Source organism: Mus caroli, unplaced genomic scaffold (genome assembly GCF_978045245.1).
Source record: "Mus caroli unplaced genomic scaffold, Mus_caroli_1 scaffold_4, whole genome shotgun sequence".
Taxonomy (NCBI): Eukaryota; Metazoa; Chordata; class Mammalia; order Rodentia; family Muridae; genus Mus; species Mus caroli.
The window spans coordinates 72,348,714-72,367,638 of NW_028227259.1; positions in this window are offsets into that span (position 1 = coordinate 72,348,714).

Consider the following 18,925-nt stretch of genomic DNA (forward strand, 5'->3'; position numbering starts at 1 on the left):
TTATAAAAAAGTCTTTAGATAATTTTATTATTGTCAGCCTATTCCAAGGTATAGAATACAAAGATGAAACTAAAAAGTCTTTCATATATTAAGAAATGCTCCCAAACCTAAGAAAATAATATTAAGATTGTGCAGCTATGGGCCAACGATTATTTAAAAGAATGCAAAACACAGCAAACAAGAAGATAGCCTATAACACACATTTTAATATAAGCAAGAGATTATGGCTAAAATTTATCTGTGATAGACAAGGTAAGTCTAATGGGAGTGGATATTTTTAAATCCCTTGTCTCCTGCATAACCCTTCTCACCTCTGTCTGTAATAGAAATAATGAGCCTTTCATCGAACTTCGCTCTTTCAAAGTCATTTAATCTAATCACCAAGTTTCTCTTTCTGTAAAATGGTTAGGTATTTCTGATTGATCTTCCTTGGGTTTTGTTGCCCTCTGGTAGGCAGGGGGTACTCCTTTCTTATGTCATTTTGTCCTTCCAAGTCCTTGTTTACAAAGGACTTTTTTTTTTTTTTTCAATCTAGAGACAGACTGAAGCAAAAGAACTGAAAGCAAATTTTCTGCTTTAAATACACAGAGGAACTTTAGGCAGAGGAAGAGCTGAGTCACAGAGTTAATGGGCCACAGACATGGTACCCCAGAGGCTCTGCCCTTCTGCTCCTGACAATTGGCATTCACGTGTGTCCTGTCTACTCACAGTCACCTTAGGGGGGGTCTGGCTGCAAAACCCCTCCTCCTCAATTACAACAGCCATTGCCATGTGATCTCTCCTGGCCCCCTGGAATAATCAAAAGCTTTCAATCTTATCTCACACTGTGAAGAAGTGAACATCATATGGTGGTAAATAATTGGGGAAAATAGCTCAAACACTTCTAAAATTTGCAGAGATTTCATTGTCAGTTTTAGAATCCCTGCTCTTCAACATTCAAATATTGAGGAGTGTTTGGGAATGCTCCTTTAAAGCAATGAATTCTTTCTGGCTCTCGGGCTATGAGCAGTTTTCTATTTTTAATCTGTTTTTGTTGTTGTTTGATATGGAAAATTTGGAAGAAAAGGGAAAAGTGCAGAAAAAATTCAACAAGCCAATAAATTCTTACACAAACTATGATTTTATTACTACAAAAAGTAAGTTTATTTTTAAAGTAGAAAAGCTTCCAATTGAGGCCCTAATGTAGTCGAATACAATATTGATTTATAAATTAAAATATTTTGTAACAAAAACAAATCCTGTGCAATTTTGCACTCTGAATTATTTCCTACCTTGCACCTGTCTTATTCATCTTTAAATAAAAAATAGACTTATGAAAGTTTATAGCTAAAAGATTGTTACAGTCTCTTCTTTTTCAAAATAGGAAGTTGATTTAATCCTGTTATAATACTTTTGTGATAATTAGTAATGGAATCTGCACTGGTTATCACAGGGATTTATGACCTGCACTGGCTTCTAAAGTGACATGCACCTTAAGTTTAAAAGGGTCCCTGAAATTTGAGAAAATTCTTCAAGCAGTAGTGAAGAGCAATTTGTGGTTGTTTTTGAAATTTTGTTCTTAATATCTGAAGCTGTATTTTTAAGTGTCATATCAATGTTACTCTCTGATTTTTTTACTTTATCCATTCTAAATGAGTGCAGAAAATACATCTTCACTCCCAAATGTTGGCAGCCCTGGGAAACAGGTGTAATGGCATCCAACTTAGGGAAACTGACATGCATTTAGACTCATGTGAAAGACACAATACAGTCTTTTCTCATCTTTGAAGATGCAGTTCAAATATTATCACCTATGTAATGCCATCTGGTTGGTAGAGGGTGATTTCTTTTTGTCCCTGTTGTAGAGAGCATTTAGTATACCTACTGTAACTTGAAAATTACCTAGTTTTCTAACTATATAACCATTGTTTTATTATCTTTTCAGGGCAGAATATATAGCTGATGCTTTCCAGAAAGCACAAGAAGTAGTTGGTATTGCCTTTGACCCAAGAAAACCACCCTAAAAATGTCTTGGTAATCATGTTTTGTTTGTTTGTTTGTTTGTTTGTTTTTTGTTTTGTTTTTGTTATTTGTTTGTTTTTTGTTTTGTTTTGTTTTGTTTTGTTTTTGTTTTTGTTTTTGAGACAGGGTTTCTCTGTATAGCCCTGGCTGTCCTGGAACTCACTTTGTAGACCAGGCTGGCCTCGAACTCAGAAATCTACCTGCCTCTGCCTCCCAAGTGATGGGATTAAAGGCGTGTGCCACCACCACTGGGCTGGTAATCATGTTTTTTAATGCAAATGTAGAAACTGCCATGAACATGCAGAAATTGCTAGTGATAATGGGGTAGAAAATGTTTATCGTACTGTTAGAGTTCTCTACAATTTGTGGTAATTTAGAAATTATCCATCTAAAACTCTTCCTTTATCTCACCAAATATTTAGAAGGGTCACTAGAGCTGTCATGTGTGTGTGTGTGTGTGTGTGTGTGTGTGTGTGTGTATGCGTGTGCGTGTTGAGCTGTGCTCTGGATAGTGTTTAGAATATTTTTAACACATGATTTGTAACATCATCACAAAATAATCAGTGCCTAGGACTGCGTAGAGGGATGGTATTATGTGTTCCTGAGACAGGAGTCCAGCAGAGTACACAAAGGCTGCTATCATTGCAAAGCTACTGCCCAGCAGGGTAGCTTTAGCAAGGAGATGGATGACACAGTTTTTTTTTTTTTCTTCTCCTGTGGACAAAGAGCTTGTCACCTCTTCAGCACATTCATTCTCTCTTGCATGGGTTTGTGCAGCCCATGCTGATTTTCAACCTTAACTTGGAAAAAATTCTCATCAGAAATTCCTATTATTATGTTTATTTTTAATACTGGAAGTTGAATTTAATATGAGTGCTAATTGTTGCTGACCATACTTTCTCTTATATTAGAGATGCACTTTGCTTTAGGAAAAGACTATGTATGAATTATATTGTTTTTTCTTGGTCCTCTGAATCAATAAGACTACATTCAGTATTTATTAAAATACTATTTTCCATTGATGTTCCGATATATGGATTTCAGAGTGCATCTAAAACACTCTGCTTTAAAACAGCTTTAAAAATTAAAGGGAGCATCTTCAATAAATGTGTTCACTTAATCATCTGATTATTTTGAGGTTCAAGGAGGCAGAAACTGTCATTTCTTTGCTATGATTGTGAGCACTTATAAATATTTGTTAGACTTACAAATGAGGGAAGACTGATATTGATTTTTTTTTCAAGAAATCACATTTTCATTTTTTCTTATAATCTGTGCTGTCTCCCCACCATGCTCTCTCCCTTTCTCTCTCCCTGTCCTTCTCCCTTCTCTTTCTCTCAGTATTGCATCATTGGTGGAACTGCATACTTCTCTCTGTTCTGGTGATATTAGCAGCCATTCATGATCATTGCTTTGTTTTGCTATTTTTTAAAAACACTGTGAAAACAGTATTTTCTGATTATGTCACTGTTTTTCTGTGCTTTGGATTATTCTATAACAAACAGTTTACCCTTAGGCTTACTTTCTAGGGGAAAAAGCAATAAAGACACCGTGTTCCCCTTTATTGTTCAGCATTTGCAATGATAATTGAGTCCTCAACATCTTTTAAATTTGACCAATGTAGAAGTCTTCCTCCCCCATACCATTCTGTGCTGAAAGATTTAAATATATTCAGTATGGTGTTAGTAATTCTATTTATTACTTATTGTGTTTCTGGTATTCGGTGTTTCTAATTGGCTCTTTAGTTAGTTGCTAGTAATCTTGAAAGTTTTTCTTATCTTTTGGTAGGACAGAATATTTCAAATTTACTATGTACATATCTTGATCCAGACTAAGGATCTGAAATTTGTCTTAAAAATCTGGTAATTCAGTGTGCATGTGATTTTGCATGTGTATGTGTGCACACACATGAGTGTTAAATTCTATTTGCTGAAAAAATTCATTAGCTGTATTCAGGAATTAGCTATATTCGTTACTAGGCCTATATTATCTATCTATCTATCATCTATCTATCATATCTCTCTCTCTCTCTCTCTCTCTCTCTCTCTCTCTCTATCAATCATCTATCTATTATCTATCTATCTATAATCTGTCACATACCTATTATTTATATATCATCTATCTATATCTATGTATCATCTATCATGCAGCTATCATCTACCTATATCCATCATTTATCTCTTGATATCTATCTATCTATCTATCTATCTATCTATCTATCTATCTATCTATCTATCTATCTATCATTAATCACCTATCCATGCATTATCTATCACAATCTATTTATTATAAAGCATATTTTTTCAATGAAACATACTATGGATTGCTATGTATAATTTTTATTTAACATCTTTTGTTTACTTATACAAAATACCTTATTCCAATGTGCCAAAGTAACATATTATTTGCTTTACTCCAACCAACACCAATCCTTATAGTAAAGCATAATACTAATATTTATCAGTATTTGCTAAAATTATTTCAAGCTTGCTTTACATTCATTTCATATTCCACAAAAGACACCCACTAGGGCTATATGAACAAATTGTTTTCATTGTAAATGTTTGAATTTTCTTAACTGGGAGCTTCCTGTGCCTCATTTTCTGTGTCATTTTCAATTTTCAGTGATTATTCTTTAGGTTTTATTTGTTTTATAATCAAAAGAAATATTTATATTAGTTTATGTAAACTGTAAAATATATATTCAAAGGACTCTGGGTTTTATCTTGCCATTGCTTCTAACACACCTTCTTATCTCATTACTCAATGACCACATTTTATGAAAAACTAGCAACTTATCCAGCTGGATATTTTTATCATTAAGAATTGGGTACATACAACACTATCAGCTATTTCTTCGATAAATTATAGCATCTCATATACCTTTTGGTGACACTGCTTTTCATTAATAATAAGCTTAGAGGTTACCATGAAGAAGTATTTATAGGAAGTTCTCATTTCTTCTCTAGTATATGGTATGCCATGCATGGGTATCCCATTGTTTATTCTAGTCAACTTTTGTAGATATTTAAATTGTTCTCAAGTTAGTTTTTTTTGCAGTTTTTAAATAACTTATTAAATAATAGAAACATTCCAGATTTCAAAAGTACATTCAGTGAAAACAACTGTATGGGTAATGCTGCTAGACAGGTAAGTTTTTATTCAACCACAAAGTTAAATGTGAAGAAGAGTGTAAGAAGATACATATTGACAGAGAATGGAGGATACTGGAGTGACTTTAGCTGAGATTCTGTGCAGTGGGGATACAGAACCTGAAATGGTTACTTCCTGTAGACAGGCAGGACCTCCAGTGAAGGGATAAGGACACCAACCCACTTATAAAACTTTCTACCCCAAATTAATCCTGTTTACAAAAAAAAATGTAGGGACAAAGATGAAGCAGAAGCTGAGGAAATGGCCAACCAATAACTGTCCTAACTTGAGACCTAGCCCATGAACAAGGACCAGTATCTGACACTATAAATGATACTCTGTTATGCTTACAGACAGGAGTCTACTATGGCTGACCACTGAGAACCTCCACCCAGCAGCTGACTGAATCAGATACAGAGACACACAGCCAAACATAGGTTGGAGTCTATGGAAGTGTTGAATAAAAAATTGAGGGATGGGGAAGGGTTTGGAACCCTGCAGGAAGACCTACAGAGTCAACTAATGTGGTCCATTGGGGTTCTCTGAGACTGAATCAACAACTAAAGAGATTGACTGGATCTAGGCCCCCCACCCCCTTACATATGGAGCAGATATGCAATTTAGTCCTCATGAAGGTCTCTCAGAAACTAGAGGTAGGGCTGTCTGTTGCCTATCTGTAGATCCGTTCCCCTAACTGGGCTTCCTTGTCTGTTCTCAGTAGCAGAGGATGCTCCTAGCCCTATGGAGAGACTTGATTTCCCAGGGTGTAAGGATGCCTTCGGGTGGGGGGAGCCTCTACAGTCTCAGAAGAGAAGGGGAGTGGGGTTAGGGGATGGAGTGTGAGGGATGGATAAAGAGGATGGGGCAGCTATTGGTATGTAAAGTGAATAAAATAATTAGTGGCAAAAATGGGAGGATAAAGGAATGGGGAGACTTTTCAGTCTTTTATAAAAAGGACACTTGCAGTCATTTAACAGCCACCAGTCTTGTAAATGTACTTACTGAGAAAATGAGAGGCCTGAGATAAATCATACTCATTAGCTTTTGGACTGCTTGGTGTTATGAAAATATTGGGCCAATCATGTTCCTTACGATAAGCGTAGTTCCTATTATGAAGAGTGATCCGTCTCTCAATAAATGAGGAGAGAAATGCTGCTAATTTTCTTGAAACTGTTTAGATCATAGTGTCTCACTTCAATTGAATTTCAGTAAGGTTCTACTATATGCAATAATCTAAATGTTACAAATATAACCAAACTGACAGTCATAAATCCTTTCAGTGTGGCACATCCTGAGTTAAGATCTTTTTCTGTTAACTCAATTCAGTCTTTCAAGCCCGTGGATGCATGTTCCACATTATCCATTCAATCTTACATAGAAAAGAACTGAAACATAAGAAACGTACGGCAACTCCATTAGCTCTATGTGCTACAGCTGGAACTTAAAATCCCAATTTGTCCGTCAAGCCTAGCAAAAATTCATTCTTACATAACAAGATTTAGAACATTCCACATTTGCATAATGTTTCAAGACTCATCTACACATAGTAAGTTAGATTTCCTCATTTTGTTATTATCCTAATCCTGTAATAGCCAGGACAATCTTTGATGATACAAGATTCTATTTGGTAAGCCGGATTTTTTCTGATATCCCACCCTGTAATGACTGTTATAACTGATAGGAACATAATGTTGACAGCGACAATTTTCAAAAGAGTCATATCTATATATTTGAATATTTTAACTTGTTATATGAAATTAACAAGTACATAGTGTTAGATTGTTTTCAGCCAAGTATGAACTAGAAGACACACCCAACATTATTAGCAGCATGTTTATGCATAAGTAGGACTTTTTAAACAAGACTCTTATTTGTTCAAACAAAGAAGCCATAGGAAAGACTAAAAACAAGTTTGATCTTTTGGATGTGCTGTTAACTCTGGTTTCTGATTAGTTTACTTTCTGTGTTTTTATGAAGGAAATTAGTTTATTGCTTTCTTATAGTTGTTTGGGCCTCAGTAGTTATGCAGTTAATAGTTCCCCATATAATGGAACTTGCTAGCACTCTTTCTGTTCTATCTTATTGAAAAAAAATTAGGATACTGATATTAATACTCCTCTAAACTTATTATAGAATTCAGCAGTGAAAATAAATCTGCATTGGGCTTTTGGGGTGATTAAAAATAATAAAAACCAAAACACATATCTCCCCAATAACAGCCATAGGCAAAGTAGGAAATATAAATTCCTCATTTTAATCATGGCCAGAATCAGAACAGCAATTAAGAATTTGTTCACATGAGTAATAGAATTCTCAAGCTTTAAGCGACTCCATAGCTTAAAATTTCTAATAAGTATAGTGTTACTGTAGAGAAGGCTTACCATGTTAGTAAATGACACTGAAGATCTGAATAAATAGCAGTGTGAGCTATTCTTACCACAGGCTAACTCAATACTGTGAAATAGAGAAAGAACTTCTTCCTGATGCATCTAGATTTTTTCAGAAGATTCTTATGAATAGGGTTAAAACAGGAACTCAGGGGAGACAGGAGATACTCTACAGGGAGACCAAAGAAGACACAGGTTTTTGAAGGGAAAATGGGAAAAACAAGGGGAGTGGAGTTAAACTAGGAGAGGGAAGAGCAGATGTGTGTGTGTGTGTGTGTGTGTGTGTGTGTGTGTGTGTGTGAGGGGGGAGTAAGAGGACTAAGTAATAACAAGGCTATTTGAGAATGCTCTAAAGAAGCATACTGTTTTATATTTACAATAAGTTAAAATGTATATTTTTTAAGAAGGACAAGATCAACAACTCATTTGAAGCACACAAATAGCAATAAGAAGTTTTTTAAAGGCTTATCTTACCAAATAATAAAATAATGTAATGCTTTTAAAATTTATATTGTAGAAATTTGTCCATGGCTAAATAAGGAGTTCAACCAAATTAAAAGTACATATGAAGGTATTCTAGACAATATTTGTCTAGAAGTTGGACCTTGATATACATCAGAAAATCATATTTTCATATGTATGTTCTTATGAAATGAAATGTATGAACATGTGTCTGTAGAAACCATTACTGTGGCAAACAATTTAATAAGTGTAAAAAGGCTATGTTGATCACATAAAATCCCACATCAAACCAAGACACTAAATAAATTTAATACCCAAACAGAAGGTAGTTGGTGTAAATTAAGGAAATAAAGACTAAAATGCAAAGGCCTATTATCTTGGCAAGATTTATGGACTTATGGGAAAAGAGGTGACTCACAGACAAAGAGAGAAAGTAAACTGAATGCAAATGAGGAGACATTGTGGCATTGGTATTTAAGATAAGTATTTAATTGACCCCAATTAGATAATTTCCCTTTTAAATACATAACTGTGGCAAAGGAAAGCAATAGAAGAATAATAAACTTATGTAAAGAAATTTTTGTTATGATACTGATTTTAACATCAAAGATACGAATATATCTATAAAAGTCTGCTTTAAGTGTCTACATGATCCTTATATTCTTGCCTTGGAAGTTTACAATCTAAAGAGATTGAATTAAAATCACAGTATCTATTTCTTTAAATAATTTGAGTGAGAAAACCAACATATAGTACTATATGCAGAAAATATCAGGAAAAAATAGTTCTTCAATTACATTTTATATTTTATTGAGCCTGAAGTCAGAGCTTCTTGAGTTCCAGGACAGATTGTGCTCTGTAAGAGCGCCTTGTATCACTGACAAAGAAAAAGAAAACAAAAATTACAGAGTTCAGACAATGTTTTTCTAGGAGTTGGTCTACTTGAAAGTTATTGAAATATATCAAAGCATCATATGTATTTGATTTTGCATCCTGCTTCAGGAGAAGCAAGAAAATCATAGCAGAAACATGAAAGACACCTAAATCTTGGACATAAACTCAGTTTGTTGATCTCAGACTTCTAAAAGAAACTCCAAACCCATGTGTCATCATGATAGCATCACACACACACACACACACACACACACACACACACACACACACACACACACACACACAGAGAGAGTTTCTCAGAATGACCCATTGGGTTATCTAACACCCTGTGCTCCTGGATCTCTGCTTCATATGTTGAAAGCCAACCTGCAATCAAGTTCTTTGTGCCATTGTTTCAAATTTCCAATCTTCACATTTTTATCTCCTCTATTCTTTATTAATTGGTGTTACCAAATCCTATAACTTAGGCTTGGTAGTTAATTTCTCTGCTTCAGTTTTTGTCCTACTGCCTTGATCCACCATTGTAAGTCTGGCTAAGTTTTTGCAAATGCAAGCTAGAATGTCCATTATTCTCCTACATCAGTTTGTGCAATAACTTTCTCTCACACTTAGACATGTCTGTCTCAACAGCTTTTGTACTTCTTTCATAATATATCCAGTGTTCCTGCTTTTCCACTCTTTTTGCCAGAGCTTTGGTCCAACTAACTCTCTGTTTCCTCTAGAAGCTATTTTTTCCTTTGAAGGAAGCATTTCCATTTACTATTTAGACTGATTTTTATTTTCTACTTCTATATGTTCTCATTTCCCATTGTCTACTTGCTCAAGAACATCTTATCCGTCTATTTAATGTAGCATGTTAAGTCACATTTCTTAACCTTTTTCTTCAGGGAGTCTTCAATTTCTACATGTTGTTAAAATATCTGTGCTAGTCAAACTTAAGTTGTTATGTTGAAATACTTGAAAATAATACCTTTAAAAGGGTAATTTGCTTTGGCCTATGGTTTCAGAAGAACCAACCCTTAATTAACTGGATCCATTGCTTTTAGGATTGTTCTGAGGAAGAATCATTATGACAGATGAGCTTGGTGGGAGAATGCTGATCATTACATGGTCAGGAGATGTAAAGGAGTGTGGAGCAGAGAAGAGGGGAAGGAAGGGGAGGGTAGAGGAGGTTGAGGGGAGGGAGAGAGGTGCCAGAGGTAAGGCATAGTCTATGAAGGCATGTCTACTTTGTCCAGCTAGACCCCAACTCTGCCCATTAGGCTATGAACTCATTAAGGATTTTTCCATCCACTAGATTACAGATTCTTCAATCGCATCAACTCTGAAGATCCTAGATCAAACCTTTAATGCTTACATAGTTCTTTGTGGGACATTTAATATTTTTTCCTTTAAAAATTTTATTCTTTAATCTAATTTTTTTTTACAGTCCAGACTTTATACCCATCCTGGTCTACGGCCAACTGTTCCACACCCCATACCTCCCCCCTATCAAACCCTGTCTTCAAGAGGATGTCTCCACCCCCTACTACTGCACCAGACCTCCCCACACCCTGGGGCTCCAAGTCTCTGGAGGGTTAGGTGCATCTTCTCTGACTGAGTCCAGACATGGCAGTGTTCTGCTGTACATGTGTCCTTGGCCTCATATGAGCTAGTGTATGCTGTTTGGTTGGTGGCTCAGTGTCTGAGAGATCATGGGGGTCCAGGTTAGTTGAGACTGCTGGTCTTTCGATGGGGCTACCCTCCTTTTCAGCTTCTTCTGGCCTTCCCCTGATTTAACCACAGGGATTACCAACTTCAGGACAATTTATTCTTAAACCATGACAGTATATATGATTTTTAATGTTCATTAAGTTTTATCCTTTAGATTATAATCTACATTGGTAGATACAGAAATTTTAGTTAATGTTATTCATGAAATGCCTGGAACATGGCAAGCATGAGGAAATATCTGTTATATTAATTAATAGGCATAAAAATTAGAGCCTTGTCTGGATATAAAATGTATGATCAATAAAGGTCCAGCCAAAATCAATATTTTAATTCAACACTTAGCAAAAGCTTCATTAACCAGCTTTGGTGTTCATGTCTTGGCTACTTTCCAGGTTGCTGTAAAGTCAGAAAATGATTTTGAGTTATTAGGATGCAGAGAAGGTGCAGTATGTTAGAAAGGATAGGCAGGAGACACTGTGTTCCACTAGTCAGATTTCCTGACGATTGCTCATGGATTCTTTCCACCTACTTATATCTACCTAAAGGTACATTAAAATAGATTATTCTGCCAAAAGAGAAATATAAAATGTTCTAATTGTTGGAACTTTCAGGTTTTGTTGTTGTCATTGTTGTTGTTTATGATACAAGGTTTGCTTCAAATGTATCAATTGAATTATTTAATAGAGAAAGGTTTATTTGGGATGAGGATCTCAACAGTTTCTAGTTAGACTGGCAGCTTGTTAGCTCAAGTCTGGAAATCAACAAAATGTTTGCATCTTTTTCTGGGGGAAAGGGGTTCCTGCCCTTGTCTTTGGTGGGTGCTTAGTCACCTGGCCTCTCAGTCAGGATCCCACATTAGAGCTTTGCCTGTGCCCCCTTTGTTTGCTTTGTCTCCTTTCTATTGTCTCTGTGCCAAAGAGCATAGGTTGTTGCTGTCATCACAATGCTAAGGAGGTTGAAGTTACAGACCATTCCTGTTCACTGGACTCCTAAGGATCTAGCTAAAGCCTGGGGAAAATTTAGCAAAATGTTTTGTATAATTTATTGAATGTACTGTTAAAATATTATGCATAATAAATTGTAATTGTAATAGATTAAGACGATTAGCTATTCATATCAGATTTTCCATTTTATAAAATTTTATCATATCTAGTCTGAGTAGTTCATGCATATATGCCATACATTTTGATTATACTTACCCTCTTCTGTCTCTAACTTTTCTTAGAATCATTCTATGTCTCCCCTGCCTCCCACCCAACTTTATAACCCTTTTTCTTTCTTTATAGCTCATTGAGTCCACTTGGAGCTGCTCATGAGTGTTCCTGGGCCATCTCACTGAGCTTGTATAACTGAGAGGTCAGACTCCTAAAAAGAAACCAGACTCTCTTTCCTACAGTAGCCATTAGTTACTGAAAGCTCTCAGCTAGGGGTGAGATCTTGTGAACCCTTCCTCTAGATATAGAATGCTGATTGGCTTGACCTTATCTGGGACTACCTTACCATTGCTGTGAGTTGATAAGAGTATTGTTCTTGTCCTATGTAGAAGATGTTATTTTGTACAAATCAAGATACAGATACTTATTTAGCAGTTCAAGGTAAAATGTTTTGTTCTCCTTTAGGTGTTCATGACTCTGGTCCAGCAAACTTTCATTAGATATTTAACCTGAAACTAAGTGTGGTTTTGCTTTACTGTTACCTTTGTGATTTTTAAATGTTCATCCAGCCCGAAGATTTACGGCGTGCACATGGTCTTCTTTGTCTACATGCATCTAGTAAAAAAATTATTAAAAAAAAAAAAAAAAAAAAAAAAACCTAAAGCTGTAGTAGGTTAGCAAAATTTTGCAAGGGGTTTGAAATACTTCCATATTTTCCATATCACCTTTTGGTAAATAAAAAAAAAAACACTTCACTTTTTATGTATTTTCTTTGATTCTACAGAAATAGTCCTATGTCTGTACTTAAAAAGTCAACAAATGTGTCTATACAAAGCCAGCAATTTCTTCATACTTTTATCGCATAACTATACTTCCGTTAACTTTTTCTCTTCTGTATATTTTTGTTTGAAATTGAACTTATCTACATAGTTTTATAAAAGCATTTATTGAGTGTTGAACATTGTGGATTAATTATTCTTACTAGAGTTGCATTTTGTTCAAAACAGATCAAAACCTAGGTGCAAACAAATACCATATAAATTAATTACTGTATGTTTATGCCATCCAATAAGGTTTAAACATGAAATGAAGATGATAGCATTTTAAACAGCAGGGGGAAGTACAAAGCAAATGATAACTCCATTCATATGAACTTTTCTGGTAGCAGGTAAAAATGACTCAAAAAAGCTAGGATAGTAGTGAGACTGCCCACAAGGAGATGAGATTGACTGGAAGCTAGCACAAAATTTGATTTCTTGGGTTTATGGCTGTATTATAACCTTGCTAAGCAAAATGTGTTTGGTAACTAGATATGTGTAGCTGTCATATGCATTGAGATATTATACTTGAAATCTATGTGCTTTGCTGCTTCTACATTGCACTCTACTGAAAATGATGCCCATTCTATGTCCATAATATTCTGATTTGATTGTTCCTTTTTACTCCAGTATTTTTTTTTTTTGAGACAGGGTTTCTCAGTGTAGCCCTGGCTGTCCTAGAACTGTCTCTGTAGACCAGGCTGGCCTCAAACTCAGAAATCCACCTGCCTGTGCCTCACAAGTGCTGGGATTAAAGATGTGTGCCACCACTCCCGGCCCTTGCTCCAGTAATTCTTAAATAAAAAGTTTGTTAGGACTTAGTGATAAGATGGCTTAAATACAATTAAGTTCCATAGACTCACTCTCAAGTGTTTCACACAGAAACTTTATGATATGAGTGTATATGGCTCTAAAAGTGAATATTTCACTGGACTCACTGAAATATTCCCACCATGGTTACTTTGTTGACTATTAGGAAGGTGCAATGTTCCATTTAAAAAACAATAATTTAATACTGTTCTGTATGCAGCAGCAATTATCACAAACTAACAAGCAAGCTCTCTTGTCTTCATCTCCAGTGCTCTATAGCAATATATTAGACACTTGTATGGAGATTGAGCTTAATACTAGCCCATCCTTGTAGGCCACTGGCGACACACTTCTTTCTGTCAAGAGAATTTTCTTGTTCTCTCAAGCAAACCATTTCTTGAAAGATGGCTTAAAAGAAGCTATTGTGATAACTTGGCTGAATTTCAGACTTGTCCAGATGGTGAGATACTGTGGTGGGGTGAAGCAGGTGAAGGCTACATTTAAAATGCTTCTGGCAATTTTCCTGAGCTTGGGTAACTGCTTCTTTAGATCCTTCCCTACAAAATTGCTCTCCCCAAAATCTCAAACTATGGCACTGTGCTTGTTTTGCATACGAACCTTTCCTCACCGAAGCGCTAAGAGACTGCGATCATGTCAAACGCGCTGAAGCTTGACTTCTAAATCAGCATGATGGGAAAAGGGTGCAGTTTGACTTAATCCTCACGAAGGAAGGCCGCGTGAAAAGAGATAAACGACAATTATTGTGATGACCTGTCAAAACTGAGAGACTTTCATGAAATGACCCCACTTGAGATGGGCAGTCTGGATTGTGTGTGCAAGTGCCTGGGTGGGTAAGGTTCAGACATATATCAGTTTTGCAAAATTGAATTCTATTTGACATTCAGTCTCTAAAATTGCCAGCACTATTCCAGTTAGTGATTAAAGTCATTGAATTAGATTGACTGCATGCAGATCTGATTGCTTGCTAGGAAATTGATCTTTAAAGAGATGACACTGGGGGTGGGGCGGGGCTGTGATAACCAGCTTTGATAATGTGATGCCAAACCTTTATGACCCAGGACTCTCTCACAGAGTGAGGCTGGAGCTGTTGCTCACAAAAGAGCCCTGCAAACCTCTAAATTCCTCTGTGTATTACACAAAGTCAACACTCACCATTTTTATGAGGCCATGGTTTAATGCACCACGCTTTCAAACTGAACAGGATTGCAGGGAGCAATTTTCTGTCTGTGTTCTAAATTTGCTGTTTCCAGCCTCACTATGCTGTGAGCTTCAATGATAATTTCAAGACAATGCTCCTTGGTGGCACTATGTAATTTTTACTTTGTAAACTTCCATCCTCAAGGAGGGTTAAACAACAACCAGAGGCAAAGTACAGTTCAACAGGTGAAGTAGATTAGCAGGAACCTCTTAGAGAAAAGTGTTGCTTCCAGGTTGGCTATACTACTAATGAATCTTCCGACTCCCGTCGATTTCTACCAAACTGGCATTGTTTTTCCTGTGCTCGCCTGACACCCTTCATTGCTGACTTTCCCTCTGGACCCTCAGCCCTTACTAAGCCACTGAAGCATATGTATTGTTTCTATTTCGGGAGAAATCCATCTGCCCTCACTGTCTGGAAATATTGTCTGCTGAAGCAACTGCCATGGTCCTTTGTTCCCTTCACCTTAACTGCCCCATGAATATGGATATTTCCCGCCCGCCCTGCTGGGTGTGCATCATAGGGGGCAAGTGGACTGCATCCCTGCTGGCGTTGCATAGTCACCCGAGGGAAAGTGGGAACACCATCGCTTCACTTGCTCAGTACTTCCGCAACTCATTAGTGAGCCCTCGCACGTGCTGCGGATTATGTTTCATATAAAGAATTTAATTTTTCTTCTACTTAAGAAGCAGAACTTTGCTGGAGGTGGAACTAATCCCAGCTCAGAGCAAATCTTCCTTCCAGACTGTGACATGCACCCTTCACGGAGGTCACTCCGGAAAAGCTCTACTTCTTTGGGGATTTAAGAGATCTCAAGCAACGTCATCTTTCTCTACCTTGAGTACTGGGGCAATTGAAAGATACCGAAAGTCATACGAAAAATTCGGGTTAAGACATAACCATTTACATTTACAGAAGTTACTAGTAAGAATGTGGTTTATATTTGGACCTAAGTGAGATGAAGGCAGACGTGTCTCCTTCAGCAAAGGCTGGAAACCACCACTGTAAATGTAGACTTAAGTGGGTCCGGCAGAGGAGGCATTTTTGCAAAGTGGTAGGGAAAGAGACGCGGATCCCCTGTGTATCTGCTGCACAGTTTCCTGTTCCTCAGAAGCTCTGGGAAAAAGACTGGGAGCTAGGCCAGGAGGATTGATTTCCTTTGCTAGGAAGGAAATGTAAGAAAGAAGACACCTTCCTCCCACCAGCACAATTTATAGCAACCATTTGCTGCTTTGCCTACCTCAGGGTGGAAGGTCCTGCTGAATTTACTCACCGCATCCCCTTCCTAAGGGCCGGTGTGTTCCACGGCTTCCATTTAGAGTTGGATGCTCGTTTTATAAAATGCCCTCTGGGATAAGTGCTTAAGCCAAGGCATAAGCATTTTTATATTACATCATTTACAAAAAGAATTAGGCAGATTTTCACGAGTCCAGTCCCAATATCAAAGGCAACAATCTACATCCAAAGCGCTATCTTTAAAATGTATTCTTAAATCAGCCAGACAGGAAATCATTCTTAATAGAAATGCTGTATGTTATAGATTTAGAAAGGTGTGATTATTGATATTGAAATAAAGAAAAAAATATCCCCAAACAAAGACACAAGGGAGACACAAGGTCTATGACAGACTGGGGAAGTCTAGGAAAAATCACTATTTTTATGATATACTTCATGGGGAGTACTATATCCTCATGAAAGGAAAACTGAGATACAGAATAGAAACCATTGTGGCCACACTGAAGATGACAAGGGTGTGGGAGAACAAAACGAAACTACCTTACAGACATTGGTAATTTGAGAATTGGCTTTGTTTCAACTATGGTACACAGTCATAAAAATTGACCCCCCCCCAAAAAAAAAATCTAATAAAAACATAAGTTTGCTGTGTAGCTTCTTTAAGGGCAAGACACTGGACACAGGGAAGACAGAGGTTGTCTTTAATGCCGTGTGCTAATACTGAGAATTGGTATACCATGTTCCTCTGAAACTGTTGTAAACTTCTCGTCTACGTCATTAATTTAACATTGCCCCTCTTATCTTCTTTGTTCAGTTATCATGAAAAAAGTTGTGGTTGAAAGGGGAACTTTACATTTAAGCACTGAAATGAAGATATTTAAAACCTCACCATTCCATTGTTGAGTTTGTTTAATGTGGGGGATGCTTCAGTTGGAAACAAGAATCTGTATACTGTATACTATATACTATATATATATACATATATATATAGTATATATATATATATATATATATATCACATAGTATACAGCACAGTGGGGAGTTGCATGCTTTCTCCCAGTAATTCCCTTGAGAGCTTCTGAGGGAATCCTGTTTGCTAAATCATCCACATAATAAAATATGGCTGGAATCCCAAGGGGATTTCGATTATTTCAATCCAGCATAATATCCTTGCAAAGAAAGCTGAATATTCATAAGTTTTAATAAGGATTAGATATGTCTTTCTTATTTGGGTAAACCAAAAGCTTGAATTTCAATGGTGACTAGCATTCTCCAGGGATTTGAAAATGACAAACAAGAAAACAGGGACTGTAACAGTTGAATAAGGGCATATACCTTTTGAAACAATGAGGGCTTTTATACAATTTTGATGCCTTCTACTTGTTTTATATTTTAAAAGTTATTTTTAATACTCATGCTGATTGCAATTATGATTTCTCAGGTCAGTTTGGGGTGGACCTGTTGTAAAAATAGTAACAGCATGGGTCGCTGGAGGGTGACTCACTCCAGTCTGGCTCCCCAGCTTACTGTTTGTTGGTCCGATATAGGCACTCATGAATGCTATGTCTCTGAGCACATTGTGTATCTCTCTTAGACACAGGGTCTCCTCCTGTGGAGTGCACGGGCCTGCTCATCTTCTGCTGCTGTGTGTGGCGGTCAGCATTTTAACTAATGCTGACTCGAGAGGGATCCTCTTAAATCTAATGAAAGGGCTAAATGCACATAGCATGCTTCTGACAAGTAGCACTAAGTATATAGCTGGAAGCCGGCTGGAGGCTCAAATCCAAGGCATTTTAAGCTGTTAAACCATAGGAGAGAACCAAAACTGAGAGTCTGCGTAGCTTTCCTTTTCTATACATCAATTAATCTTTAGACCTATTAGCTTCTTTGAATCAACCATATGGCTCACAGATAGTGACCTATAACCCCAGCTCTAGGGGATCTGAAGCCCTTCTTTTGGCCTCTGTGGGCACCAGCACACACACACACACACACACACACACCAAGTCTTTTAAAATGCTTCAAGAAAAATAAAGTTTATAGACATTTGATGATAACCTCAAATATCAAAAATAAATTTCTAAGTGGTTTTATTTTTATAAATTTAAATTAAAAATTGGGATTTTTAATAGTTGCAATAAACTATGTTTTAATAGATGAATATGTCCCTAACAGATCAATCAGTATATTTCTAGGGAAGCAAAAAAGAAAGTATGCACACAAACATTTTCATGAAATGATGTAGAAGGCTTTGATAGCCATTTCAATAAAATCTTTCCTGAGGTAAACTCTGTTTCGAGCACCTGTGATAGTTACTGTGGAGAATAGGCAGCTGCAATCTGCAGGCTCAACAGATCATTTCCCCACACTAAATTCCTAACTCTAGGAAATTTTATGACTGATAACGTGTGAGGCTAACTGGTTTAAATCTGACAAAAAAACCCCAAAAAACCAGGAAACCAAAAGTCGAAAATAAAAACTTTTCCATGTGGGCAACAACAACAACAACAACAACAGCCACCACCACCACCACAAATCTCCCACCATAGCTGTGCTGAAAGTTAGAAACTCCAGGAGAAAGTTTCAAGTTTATGAAGAAGCTCTCAGAAGTAAACTAGCACTCTCACCAACCACAGCACACTGAGGGCACGGTAGTGCAGCTGCGCACTGTTGAACCATCCTGCGTGTCTATATTACAGCCATTCCATAGCCTTCTCTTGCACAATGAAATGAAGGCACCTTGTACTTAACAGAGTCAGAAATTATGATCCGACTTAACTCTGAACACTGACAACAATTGGTTTCTATTCTTCACGAAGGGTTGCTAGGCTTCTTTAAACATTTAACTGAAGATGGCCACAGAGTTTCTTCTTGTGCTCCGCCTTCTAGTAAGTTACTTCATGCCATATGTTGGCTTTTGTCAACAGGGCGTTTTATGGTGGATTCCAGCATCTCTTTAATGTCGAGAGCAAGCACAGAACTGCGTTTGCTGGTTTTAGGTGTTATCTCTCTGAATGTTTCCATGTTTTTTTGCACTGCCTTATATTCTAATTTACATATTCATGTTTTAGTCTTGAA